The sequence below is a fragment of the Urocitellus parryii genome, chromosome 14, assembly GCF_045843805.1.
Source record: "Urocitellus parryii isolate mUroPar1 chromosome 14, mUroPar1.hap1, whole genome shotgun sequence".
Lineage (NCBI taxonomy): Eukaryota > Metazoa > Chordata > Mammalia > Rodentia > Sciuridae > Urocitellus > Urocitellus parryii.
Window position 1 is genome coordinate 17,393,102 of NC_135544.1, and position 10,658 is coordinate 17,403,759.

Here is a 10,658-nt window from a genome sequence, read left to right on the forward strand (position 1 = left end):
AGTATGTCTCTACGGAGTTTCTTGTAATTAGACTCTTTTGTAAATCATGGATTCTGTATACAAAATAGAGAGATGCCCCATCACAAATTATGTAAGGATAGCAAGCTATGTGCTTACAAAACTAAAAATACTTGAGGTGGGCCAACCAGCTGGTGAGACTAAAAGGCAGTGTGATCTATATGGAGAGCTGTGGCATCTTGGTCCTCAACTTGAGGCCTCTGGTGAGACCACCTGACCTCCTTGTGCCTGGAGCACTTCTCTGTGGTTGTTGCCTGGTCCTGAGATTGCTTATTGAGACTTCTAGGCACCTGAAATGGAGGGATTTACACAATGAGGGCATTTAGGATTTGCTTTTAGCATATAAACAATGCTCCTAGAACTGGAAAGATTGCAATAATTCACCAATTCAAATTCTACTTTTTTTTTTAACATGAATAAACTCAGGCTTAGGGAAGTAATATTTTCAAGTTCACAAATCAATTCAGAAGTAAATTTTTAAAAATCAAGTCCCCTGATTCCCAAGGTGTTTTTCATGCTATCCAAATGCAAATACAGCCTTGGCCATAGTTTTCATAATCACCCAATACACAGATTAGGACTTATTTACCCTTTAAAAAACACATGGCAATATGGATTGAAATTGAAACAAAGGGTAGAGTCATTCACACATCTGGAGAATACTGTCCTTAAAGGGTTATGACTTAATACACAGGTTGGCTATAGGTACACAGAACTGAAGCCATGTTGTACTGGGCCATTGGCCTGATCAGTGTGACATAGTAAATGGACTCTTGAGCATATCCTGAAGAATAATAGCTTTGCTCTAATTGGTATTATTAATAGCGAGGGATGTTTCTTGTTTGTGTACACATATACATGGTTCATTGGCAAACCATAGAGGTCCCTTTATGTCTAGGTCAATGGCTTTGGAAGTGAGAGTGCACTAATTTACAGAGGAAGATAAATGTGTATATGGGAGGCTGGATACTAGTGAAGAAAAGGGTTTTAGTTTTATAATCCCATGGACAAGAAGGAATCTCAGGAAGGCCCTAATGCTGGGCCAGGTATTGAAGGTGGTCAGGAATAATAGGTAGATGGTGTGGGGGCTGTGAGAGGGTGTGCTGAGGAGACCAAGCAGGTCACCTAGGTGGGGAAGAATTTTTGAATTAGTCAGGTAAGGGAGACTTGAACTGGGCATTGATAAGATTTGGAACCTAGGATGGAAGAATCTAATTGTATAATTTCAGTAGGATTTCCCCAAAAAACTAGGTAAAATGAAACTCTCCTTCTTTTGTCTAGAGACCCATACTTGGTCATCTATACACAATATGTGTCCTCAGTCTATATATGTTGACCACTTATGATAAAATGGGTGATTACATACAGCAACATCTAGAAATCTTCTACTATCACAGTGGCTTTTTTAATACCTGTATTTTATTATAAAATATATAGACATAAATTTACCATTTTAACAGCATCAAATACATTTATGGAGTTGTACAACTCTCACCATTATCTTTTGCCAAGACATTTTCATCATCCCAAATAGAACCTTTGTACTCATTAAATAAAAACAAACAAAACTCCTCAGCCTTGGTAATCTACCTTTAATCGACTTTCTATTTCTATGAATTTACTTCTTTTAGGTATTCAATAAATTGAATCATATAATATTTGTTATTTTGTGTCTGACCTATTTCAATCAGCATGAACTAAAATAATGGCTCTGAGTTTCATTCATGTTGTTGCATGTATCAAAATTTCATTCCTTTTTATCATTGAATAATATTCCATTATATATAATTTTATTTTTGTAATTTTATTTCTCCATTTATGTGTTGGTAGACAACTGGGTTTTTTCTACCTTTTGGCTATTGTAAATAATGCTTCAGTGAACACTGGTATACAAGGATCCGTTTGAGTCCTGGCTCTCAATTCTTTTGAGTATATACTTACAAGTGGAATGTTGGATCATATGGTAAGACTATGTTGAAAATTTTGAGGAAACCTCAAAATATTTTTTACAGTGATTGCCCCAATTAACATTCCTATCAGTGACCTACGTGAGTAGAGTACCTTTTTTACATTATTTATGTTCATATTAGACAAGATTTAGTTAGGAAAAATAGAAGTTACTTCATATGTTCTGCATTTAAAAAAGGGTTTAAAACATAATTAGAGGCTTACATACCAGTTGGAAGACTTTGGAGGTAAGAGAAGCTGCTGCCGAAGGTGTGAGGGATTGTTCCTGAAAGTCAGAGGAGGTGTTCTTCAAGGAACCCAGGCTGAAACCAAAGCAGCTGGCTTTTAAAGCCTTGCCTGGAATTCTTGAGTATCTCCAATGAACTCCTATTACCGACTGACCAGGAAGCCTTGAAGAACCTCTTATCCTCCACACCATCTCTGATGCCTGATGGCTTCCCCTTCCTTTCAGCCTTCCAAATCTCCTGTGAGTTCCTCTCATTGGAAAACCATGTACAGAAGGGGTCTTGGGAAGTGTAGTTCCCAATCCTAGAAGGGAAAAGAGGTGATGCCAGCCAATAATGCGCAGGCTTACCCAATTTATACTCTTCTTTCTTCCAGTAAGGATTCTAAGCAACTTATCAAGATGGATAAAATGTAATCGATTGATGTAAATTCAGTCAATCAAATGTTGACATGAAGACAGTTACAAAGAGGGAAAACAGAGCCAGAAATAAGGCTGATCATGTCAGTTATCATCTGGCTTACCATGGCTGACCCTCATTGTGAGCTGCCTAACACAGAATTTGTACTTTCCATAAGACTAAAAATTGTTGTTGGAGATGGGGAAAAGTTTTATCAAAAATGAAAAAGAGATTCATTGCAGTGGGAGGAACAGGGAACACTGAAGAGAGATAGCAATCATTTAACTTGCATCTTTTTAAAAACAAAATATTTATTTTTTAGGTGTAGTTGAACATAAACCTTTATTTTATTTATTTATTTTTATGTGGTGCTGAGGTTCGTACCCAGGACCCTGCATGTGCTAAGCGAACGCTCTACCACTGAGCCCCCAACCCCAGCCCTAACTTGTATCTTGATGGCAAATGACAAGGGCCTTCCTCTGTGTGTGTGTGTGTGTGTGTGTGTGTGTGTGTGTGTTGTGTGTGTTGTGTGCTGTGCGAATGGTGTATGAGGTGTAAATGATGTTATGTGTTGTGTGTGTGATGTGTGGGGTGTATGTGTGGTGTTGTGTGTATATGTGTGCAGGGTATGTGTAAGAGCGGGTGACATGGAGGATTTTTAGAGCTTTGGTCTCTTCATGATGTTGGAGGCTTGAACTCCCAGAGCAGACTGAGATCAACTTGAGAAACAAGTGAGACCCGCAGAGCAGCGAGCTTGGGGTACAGAAGGAAGGCCTCCTACATCCCGCATCAGCACCTTGTGATCTGACAGGAGTTTTCAGATTGGGCATTTACACCACTGAATTTCCCAGGAGTTACCAATAACCTTTGAATAGGCAACTGCCTGGAGGAAGGAGGGAGCAGAGAGAGCTTTGGAGGATGAGTGATGTGGGACCACACAGGGCTCCCACATTGTGGATTTGAGAAGCTGCCCATGGCCCTGCAGTAGGGGCCAGCATAGGGAGATGTTGGTCAGCTAACACGGCTGACTGAACAAACTAGTGGGGACCTCGGTTACATTTTAGGGCCCTGATGATCCTCCGGGGATGGTAGGTGTGGGGTTGGTACCCCTGCCCTGCTGAGTCCTCCAGCACCGCAGGCACCTTGGATATCCTGTGTGAGAGACGGTTGTCAGAGCAGGCTGCAGAGTGATTAATGGCCACACCAGCTGCTTACACAGCGGAGAGAGCTGATTTCCTGCCCTCTGGGGTCGGCCAGAATTCAATGAGGCTTGGAGAAAGAATATGCCAGAATGCCTTTGCCCTTTTAAAGAAGAGGAGGCCAGGTAAGATTCAGCATCCTCTCCAGGTGGCTGGGGAAGTGGCTGCTGCTTCTCCTGATTTTAGTGGAAAAGGCTGCTGTTGCTGACTCTGGGCAGTGAGACAGGGGAACTCCCCTCCAGCTGAGCTGACAAAAATTGTGTGTGTGTGTGTGTGTGTGTGTGTGTGTGTGTGTGTGTGTGTGTGTGCACACACGTGCACATTGAGGTCATTGAGTGCCCCGGGGGTCAAATCTCTTAGTTTCTGGGGGTCACACTCTAAACAGACACAGAGGCAGGAAATGCTGAGGGTTTGGCTGGACTGTAAATGCTCTGGCTGGGTGAGGGTGAATTAAGATTAGAAATATGTACTTGTTTCAAGCTCCACTTTGAAATTCTGTCTTGCTTTGAGTGACAGGACTATATCCTCTATGTCTGGAAACAAGGGTCAAAGCTGGAATCAGCAGAACTGGCAGGAGAAATTGTAAAACATTAGTCATGTCCCTCACTCAGGAAACGTCCCTCTCTCCTCAGTGGCTACAAGAATTTCATTTGGCCTCTCTTGCCAAAACTGAGTGGTGAATAGAGGCATCTGGCTGGGAGTTTAAGGCTAAGCTGGGATAGCCAGACACATAAGTATACAGCAGTTGACAGCAGTTGGCTATGTGGGAATTCAGAACCCAACCTTGCAGGCCCTGAAACTAGGCTACCCCTCCACTTCACCACTGCCGGTCAGGCCAAGGCAGCAAGTGGGCACATGTGTTTGGAGTCCAGGTGTCCAGCTCCCCACTTTGGGGACTCCAGGAAGTTCCCCAACTCCCTGAATCTTGTAACCCTTTCATGACCACCATCTCTTCCTCTGACTAGGTGCCACTCAGGAGGAAACACTATTTTTGGGATGCTGAAATTTTCTCTCTGTACTTTCTTCTCTCCTTCCCCTTCCTCCACCCATCTTCCACCCAGGTCTTGGGGGAGAGTGGAATTTGAGTTTAAGAATCTCCACCTGTCATTCTTTTTTTAAAAAGAATTTTAAACTGGTACACAATATTATAGGGTACAGTGTGACAATTCAGTACAAGTCTACAATGAATAATGATCAAATCAATTTCCTTATCCTTAAATAGCAAACACCATTTTAGAAACTAGTAAGTAGGAGACGGATGAAAGCATGGCTCAGTTAGATTTGGGTTGACTATAGTCCTTTTTGGGGAAAAGAAGGTTCACCTGTGTTCCTAAGAGTGGACAGTGAGGCTAGTTCATGGCAGAATCCTCACTGGCTGAATAAATCAATCTAACACATTCTGCACCAGAAGCCACATTGGGGGGTGACTCAGCCAGCAGTCACCCAGGGGTGATTTCTCCCACATGTTGCTGCAAGATGCAGGATGGCAAGAGAAGCCAGACTCAGAAAGGAGAGATAGGGCTCCCATCCCACTTCCACTCTCCACACCTGGGCTGCTTGGGGCAGGTTGCTCCAGGTTTCTGAAACTCATTGGTGAAGGAATGAGATTTCACCTCTTGAAGACAAAGGGCTGGACAGCCTCTCTGAGGCTCCCCTCAGCTCTGAGAAATTTGGGTCTATGAATTATACTTGCTTTTCTTTTGAGCATCAGACTCTTTCCATTCCTACTGGGCTCCTGAGGGATGCCAGAGACTATTCAGAACCTTAAGAGGCACTATCTTTTCCTTCCAGAAAATGGAAGGTAGTGTCTTCAGGCAGCTATAGCAGAATACTATAGACAGCATTCCTTAACAGAACAGAAGATTATCTCGAATGGTTCTGGAGGCTGCAAAGTCTAAGATCCAGGGCCTGCTTTCTGGTTCATAGGTGGCAACATTCTGCTGTGTCCTCACATGGTGAATAGAGGGAGGGAACTCTCTTGGGCTGCTTTGATAAGGGCACTAATCCCATTTCTGAGGGCTCCACCCTCACCTAAAAGTCTCATCTTCTAATATCATTCCTTTGAGGGCTAGGATTTCAAGATACAAATTTTGGAGAGACATAAATATGCAGATTATGTGAGAATCTAAGGAATATGGCTACTGAGAGAGGGAGGGGAGAAGGAAGGTAAGAGGAAAAGATGAGTGAGGAGAAGAGTGAAAAAAGGGAGAAGAAGAAGGGGAAGGAGGAGGAGTGGAATAGGAGGAAAGAAGGAAGAAAGGGAGGGAAAAAATGTATCCATTGTCTCTAATGGGACTTTTCTGGGTTGGGGAATTTGATTAAGGAGCCTTGGACTGATCAATATTGGTGTCTTATTCAGTCTCTATCAATTGCTGATTTTCTCTGATCTGAGGAAACTGTTTTCAGACGTGTGTTACATACCCCAGGGAGTCCCCAAGGAGAGAGATCAGATGGCTCCATACAAATTCATTCCCATCACCAGAGATGCACCTTAAAGTATATCACTGCACAGGAATAATCCCCACACTAATGATCACTTTCATTTATTGAACACTCATAAACAGAAGACCCATCTTCAGCTCCTTAATGGGCACTACTCATTTCATTTTTACAACCCTATCGGGTAGGTACAATTATGATCCCCACTTTTGATCTGGCTTGCAAACTAACTTACCCTAAATCACTTAGCTAACAACACCTGGATGCATGTCTGTCTAATTCCAGAGCCAAACTAGAATGTATGACATGCTTTAGACTCCTTAAACAAAAATCTTTGTCTCCCTGGGACCACATCTGGGCCAGACACAGTGTAAGTGCTCACTGAATGAATGAAGAATTATGGAAGGGCAATGAGGTCAATGATTGTAGGGCTGGTAAGAAAATTTATATCCTGTCCCAAGAATCAAGTTTCTTTAATAGATTTTCAAGGTAAGCCCCCAAAACAGAAAGGGTCTGTTTTTAAGCAATGCCCATGCATAAGTGCAATTTTTAATTTTGCAACCACACAGGGCCCTGAGTTTCCCTTGTGTATGAGATCAGCATCCTGAAATCTCCAAGACGAACCAACCCCAAGATGTCTTGGACCACAGTGGCTTTCTTTCCAGCCCACCCACATTGTGACCTGCACCCTAGAGTTGTCCTCAAAGACATGCTAAGGAAATACATTTGGGAAGGAAGGAGGTTAATGGAGCCCAGGGTCCAATTCCACATTTGGCATGGCCCCAAGGACACTGTAAATGTAGTCAGAAATATGACTTCCAGTTGACTCTATGGGATGCTGGTTTCAAAAGAGTTGTCATTCTTGTCTGTTTACCACATACCTCTTTGTAACAAGCTCTTCTTTTCTAGAATTTTTGTCTATTTTCCCTGGCATTTTGTGTTTTGGTAATTGACTAGAAGAATGGTTCTATAACATAAATCAACAATGAAAAACAAATTACCCCTGCCTGCATCCTTTCATTTCTTTTTCATCTCTAATGATATTTTCTGTATGATGACTAACCCAGACTGACGTAATTTATCAATTGATCTCGACGATGTACATTAGAAAATGCGTTCTGCAGGCCCCAGCAGGCAGTCTTCCATGTGTGCCACATTGCTTTAGAAAACCTATTAATGCAACAGAAATATTGAAAGCCCAGCCTTTGTGCTGAGAATGTTAGAACCGGTGCTAATTACTTTATTAATCATAAGGTGAAGCAGCAGCGCTTATGTCACGGCAGCTGTAAAATAAGTGGTTTTATGGCAAATGTAGTTAAAAGGAAACGACAGGTTGGATTTATGGTATTCAGCTGTAGAAAGGAAGGAAGAGAGTAAGAAGGAAGGAAGGAAGGAAGGAGAGAGAAAAAAGAAATTGTTCATGTAAGCAATTTTCTTTCTTTGGTTATTTGTTCATTAATGCATGCCACTAAACATTGTTTGTAACCAGTCCTCTCTAATAGGTTCAAGTCCTAAGAGAATTTATTTTAAAATATAAATGAAAACTTAAATTTGCCTTTTTAATTAAAAATAAAAAGAATACAGTGAGTCAACATTTCACCTCCTGAGGGAAAGAAGAGAGACAGAGGGATCCTGGACCCTGGGACCTGGAGGATACACTTGCATTTAGGATTCTGTCTGTGCCTGTTGGCACTTGCCATGTGAGGGCAGGAGGATTTAGTGTCTATGGTCCTGACTGAGGCCACAGTGCAGCTGTAAGATAGGACTACCACTACCAAGATCATCACTACATTTGCAATAAGATTTTGTTTTCCTTAAAGTTAGTCTGTGAGTAAATTACTCTTCTACAAACGACTTGTTTCTTTCTAAAAGTATGTTTGGACTTATAAGTAAAGAAAATCAGGCTTTGTTAACATCTCACTTTCCATTGTGGATTAAAGCCATTTGTGTGTGCACCTGCGTGTGTGAGAGAGACGAGTGTATTGCAGATACTTTATATGTTAATCTGTTAATGACTGTCTGTAATTCTCAAAACAGTGCTGTGTTCCAGATCGCAAGATGCTGTGTCTACAGGGCCAACAAGGCTCAGTCATCTCTGAAGGCAGTGACAATCTGGAATTCCAATTCAGAACTTCCAGATTTCAAAATCCTTCTTTGCCTTATACCACGGATGTTTCCAAATAAAATACAAAGCAACATTATTGAATATTGAGTGATGGGTGATTTCACAAAGTGAAATGGTGAGTTATTATCTGTTATTATCCTCATAGGTACACACAACAAAGAAAGTAAGTTACCAAAGCCTTAGCTTAGCTAGTGAGTGAATTCAAATCCCAAACTCTTGACAGGAGTCTTGGGCCATTTCTTTTCCTTTTTTAAAAAATTTTCTTTGACAAAGGGATTTCCTATGTTGCTTAGACCAACCTTAAACTCCTGGGCTCAAGCTGTCCTTCCACCTCAGCCTCCTAAGTTCTTGGGACTACAGGCACATGCCACTGTGCTTGGTTTAGGGCCACTTCATTATGGTCTCCGTACCCACTTCCACCAAATTATCAGCAGTCCTAGGAACTTTCTTTTTTAGTAATAAAGCCTTCCTGGCTAAAAGTAAAGTTTATTTTCTTTTGTTTTGCCTTTTATGATCAGTGAAAAAAAGCTCATCCCCATCCTTAGGTAATCTTATGCACAGTGTCAACTCTTCAAATCATCCTTAAACAATCCCAAATCACTGTGTTTTCTTTTTGTAGAGACAGTATTTCTCGTCACTTCTGATCACACAGAATCAACACAGAGAAACCAGACAAAGGAAACTGCTGCCTAAAACAGAACATGCCATCTTTTTATGTCACAGCTGGAGCTAGTATTGTTTTAAACAGATAAAAGGTGGAATTGAGGACTGAATTTGGATGAAGCTCTCAGATCACCCAACAAATGATGCTTTCTCATCTCCCTCAGACAGGCCTACTGGCCCCGTACATGAGCTCTGAAGAGGTTCCTAAGGAGAAGGGGGTGGGAGTTAAGACAAGCAAGGGGCATTAGGAGAATCTGGAAGCAGAACTTAGAGACTGGAATTCTGGAGCAAGACTCCACATGGGAAGTGATGCAAAGGGGTCTAGACAGGAATTTAGCAATAATACTGGGCTATGAAAGAATGTGGAGAGTGGTGACAGAGATTGGGAGAGCAGTGTCTGAGACTGGGGTCTCTGATGACCTCATGGCTGTGGCAAGCCTGCTGCCTGGGAATGTTCCTGTGCAAGGGTGCAGGATGCCTAGATGCTGTGGCCATGCCCTCCATGAGGAGGTTCGGTGGAAGAGTTTTATCAGTCTTGACCTTGATCTCAGGGACATAGTTCCTGGAAATGGAGGAACTCTCCTGCTAGACAACCACAATATTTCACCAGCTCCACTACTTCCAAAGCTGCCCTCTTAACAATAACTAAACAATGGATTTTCTTGAAAGCTACACAAAGCTCCTAACATTGCACATTGCAACTGTAAACTGCAACTGCAGAAAAGCCACATAAATGTTTCTAGCCCTGTAACTTTCTGAGTACAAAGAATAATGAGACATATATAAATAAAAATTGCTGGCATAACTCTTTAGATCTACTTCTCTATCAGAGAGAAGCACTCCACCTGGTCCCAGCTATTTAACTTCAAAATCTGTGCTTGTGAGTCTTTATTTTCTAATCCTCCATAGCCTCTCCCAGAACCTGCTAGATTGGCCTACTGGTAGTGGCAATGGAGGTCAGAAATAAGAGCAAGAGTGAAAATCCAAGCCAGTATTACCATCTTGCTCAATGTATTACTGAACCATTTGGGTGCTGTTACAGTTTTGATCTTAAATGTTCCCCCAAAGGCCCATGTGTTGGAGGTTTGGTTGATAGTGAGCTGCTATTGGGAGGTGGGTGGAACTTTTAAGAGGCTGAACCTAGTGGAAGGTTTTTAGGTCATTGGAGACATCTTATGGAAGAAGATGGTGGGATCTCAATTCCTTCCCCTTATTTTATTTTATGTTTCAGCCATGAGATGACTGTTTTTTATTTGCTATATGTTATCTCCACGATGTGCTTCCTTGCCCAAAGCAATGGGACCAACAAATCATGGGCTAAAACTTCTAAAACTATGAGCAAAATGAACCTTTTCCCTTAATAAGTTGATTACCTCAGGAATTTTTTGTAGTAATGGAAAGCTGACTAACAGAGGTCCTTAAATTCCTTGATGAGCATTGTAAGTCCTGGGATCTAGGTTAAGTTCAAGGCAGAGTCTGTTGTATAATTGGTGGGGGAAAATGCAAAAATAAATTTGCAGGATTCTCTTTTAAAAGTTACAAAAATTACTGTTAAAGTTTCTAAAATATAAAACTTTTTCTTTTCCTCCTGGTTTCTTTATTCATTATGCTAATGTTTAATTG

At 41.5% G+C, this 10,658-nt stretch overlaps 1 long non-coding RNA gene across 1 annotated transcript; it reads left to right on the forward strand.

The window, feature by feature from the left end:
* Positions 1 to 3,857: 3,857 nt before the first annotated feature.
* LOC113192726 (uncharacterized) lies at positions 3,858 to 10,016 on the forward strand. The gene is made up of 3 exons (XR_003302053.2): positions 3,858 to 3,933; positions 8,285 to 8,487; positions 8,992 to 10,016. It is a non-coding gene; the product is annotated as an uncharacterized LOC113192726 (long non-coding RNA).
* Positions 10,017 to 10,658: the final 642 nt, after the last annotated feature.